Source organism: Cryptomeria japonica, chromosome 1 (assembly GCF_030272615.1).
Source record: "Cryptomeria japonica chromosome 1, Sugi_1.0, whole genome shotgun sequence".
NCBI lineage: Eukaryota > Viridiplantae > Streptophyta > Pinopsida > Cupressales > Cupressaceae > Cryptomeria > Cryptomeria japonica.
Window position 1 is genome coordinate 474,302,963 of NC_081405.1, and position 3,929 is coordinate 474,306,891.

Sequence of the window (3,929 nt, forward strand, 5' to 3'; positions counted from 1 at the left end):
AAACAATGTTTTGTAGCTCCTTCCAACAATTACATGTTTCCTCCAGTCCTTTTCCCTGCTGCAATAACAATTCCAGATCCTTTTTGGATCTGACAACCATCATCCTAAAAAACAAACCATTTTTGCAAATATATCCAACACTCAAAATATTATGATGAAAACCCTTCACATAGTAGACATTGTCAATATTATGCTTTCTATCAAAAGAAATAGAACCAATTCCCACAATTTGTGTTGTCTAATCATCTCCGAACCTAACAGAACCACCATCATACTTATCAAGTTTCACAAACTTACTTTTGTCGCCAATCATATGATTTGAACATCCACTATCAATCAACCATTCATTTCTATCTCTTCTAGCATGTAAAGTAGTAGCAATAGTCATAGGAATATCAATCTTAGGTATATCTCTCTACCAAAAACAAACAATCTCCATCTTCATAATCTGATTCATCATCTACAATACCAGCATCATCTTTGACAAGTCTCTCTTATTAAATTTTCCTTTACCTTCTCTAGATTTTTGCCTTGAACCTTTTTTTGGACACCTAGTATCAATATGACCAATCTTTTCACATCTAAAACATTTAAGAGGTAACATACCTTTGTATTTACCAGTTCTTTTCTTCAATCTCCTTCCAAAGTTTTCTTCCATCCCATCTGAACTATCATCTTCCGGATATTCCTTAGAAGATTTAAAGGCAGACGAGCATTCTTAGCTTTGTCTTTTTCAAGCTTCCTTATCTCAAATGTTGATAAAGTACCATAAAGTTGCTCCCTAGTGAACTTCTTCGGATCACAGGTTTATTCAATAGCCAAGATCTTATCATTGCAACTTTCCTGGTAGGGACATCAAGATCTTCTCAATTATGTCTCCATCTGTCAAGGTGCCGCCAAGTTCTCTTATTTTATTTACCACACTAACAACCTTCTAAGAATATCTAGTTATGTCCTCTCCTTCTTCCATTTTCAAGTTCCCATATCTGTGCTTAGCTATTAGCTTCTTTGATAATTTGACTCTATCATTTCCTTCATAGATATCTCTCAACTTTTCCCAAACTTCATAAGCAGTATTCAAAGAAATAATCTTTGTCAATTTAGTCTTTGATAAAGCACTAAAGATAGCATACCTTACCTTTGCATTCTCTTCATAAGCTTGAATCTCATCAGGAGTGGTAAGACCATTTGGCAGTTGAACATACTTAGTTTTCACTGCTTTCCAAGTGTTGTACCCCAAAGATATTAGGTAGCCTCTCATCTTCACTTTCCAAAAACTATAGTCAAATCCTTCAAAGATAGGAATAGTCAATTTATGTGCCATTGGATCAAGATATACCTCAAGCGGTTAAGCTCTTCTCCAAGGAACCAAAACTCTAATACCAGTTGTTGAATATTTGGGCAACTGAGAGGTGGGGGTGAATCGATTGATAACTTAAAACAATTTCTTTTATTCTTTTCACATTTGGATCCAAACCAATAGAATTAATTAACATAGATACAACATGAAAATTTGAACATGCAACAGATCACACAATGAACACCAGATATGACATGGAAAACCCAAGAAGGGAAAAACCATGGAGAATGTTAGTTCTCAATATAAAACGTCGATTAAGGTGATACTGGTTAAGGTAATTTTTACAAAGGGTGGCTCATTGCCAGAATGCTCACTGTAGGTGGGATCACTACCCAGAAAAAGGCTCACTGCTGAAGAAAGAAAGAAAGAAAGAATCCACCACTGAAACACAGTCTGCAAAACTAGACTGCTTCTGGTGCCTCAACACCAACACACTCTCACATATCACCAACAGTTAGATCTTTCCTTTCGAATCTCGCATATCTTCAAAACAATGCAAGACTTTTTCTATATCTAACTCATCCAGATCATTCTTATATATATATATATATATATTGTCTTCTAGGAAACATAATCTTCCAAGTCAACCAAGATAGAGATCTAAAATAGGTCAACTCTAAACATTCCTGAGGTGGGAAGGAATGAGAAGTAGACCATACCACAACACACATAAATGGTCAAATCAACATGTTACAAACATTATAAATTCCAGACCCAAATCACAACTCACACGCTACATCAACATCGCTACACATCCTCGAATTTCGGGCTTAATCCTGACTCAAACATCATTGCCCAATACATCAAAAATAAGAATGGAACCAAGAAACACATGAATACCATCGATCAACACCATATTTGATAACCAGAAATATCTGGATTACCAACAACACATTTGATCTACCAACACATCTCTCAGAGCACCAAAGATTTCAGGATCACCAATGCCAAGAACATCAGAGACATCAATGATAACCATTATGTTGACATCAATGACAATCATTCAACATCATCACATCACATCTGCAACACACTATTGTTTACACCACCACTAGATTCTACACTCAAATATCTTATGTGATGTTGAGAATGAAAATAGACCAAATATGAGATTAATTGAGGTAGTATCCTTAAATCATGACCTTAAATTTTCTATCCTAAAATTCACCAAAGTAGATCTTAATTTTGAGATACAAAATCTGCATTTTCCAAGAAAGATAAAGAGGACATCAAACACCTACATGAACACTAGCATCTAGGAGGACACCGACAATTGTGGTAGGAAATAATGCCCCCATTAGGTCCAATAGCACACGCCATAACAAATTTCTTGGAATTTGTTGAAAATCACCAAATCCATCATAATCGCATATTTTTCAAGTCTTAGAATATCACATATCTAGAATGTTTCTATTTCATTGCTCATTTTTCATTTACATCTAGTCTAGCTACATTATAATTTATAATTCCTAGCTCTTGTACTTTCTAAATTATAAACATCATTAGGTTGCTTTCAGATCTTAACATTATTTGTAATATATTTTATTTCTTAGTAAGTATAAAAGAAATAAGAGTAGACTATTTTCCATTGTAAACATGCTAGGATAATAGAGTTTATTAAGTTATTCTTTCAAGTGATTAGGATGTCCTACACCATCATTTGATAGTGAGAACATGATTACAATGGTTTGATGAGGGGTCTTACACCTTCTCTTTTGTTGATTATAGTGACTAGATTCACTATGGATTCATAACACTTTACAACTAAACATGTTTTTTTAATGGTTCATGTCATTTCAACTTCACACTTCCTCTGTGGATTTGTTCCATCTTTACATTTATTTTTTTGTATACTTTGATCTTATTGATATTGTTAAGTAATTATGTAATTACATATATTTCAAATTATTGGATGGTGTTAATCATTAGATTATTTTATGTTTTCATCTATTGAGATACCATTTGTTGCAAGGAGAATGTACTAAAGAGATTTCCTTATCTATATTCTTTTATGGTTATTTTTTAATATCTTACTTTTATATTGACTAGTGTATTTACCTTCACACACATTTTCATAATAGTTCACACACAAGTCAAAGTGGTGATAAAATGTAAAGGTGAAAATTACATACTTTGCACTTTTACCATTGACTTTTGGACTCATTTTGATTGTGTTATTATTTATGCATTGACTAGTGTGTATAGGTGGCATGTTTTCACACACAAGTCAACATATTGACCAAACCTATTTTGTTTCTACCTTCACACATCCTTAGGATTAGTCTCAATCCTTAGTTTACCAATTTGCTTGCTTAGTTCACTATCACTACAAAAAATTGACAACCTTTTTAAAGTTCAAAATTCAAGTTGGGCACATGTCATCCCCTTCCAATTATTTGTTGTGTGTCAACTTATTAAATTGTATTATGGGGCATTATTTAAAATAAACCCTAATTCATATAACAAATCTAGATACCTAAGATACATATTATAACTCAATTACTCGCTACATGTTGCATCATTCAAGAAGTACATATGAGCATTCATATTTGACTAAGAAGAACATAAC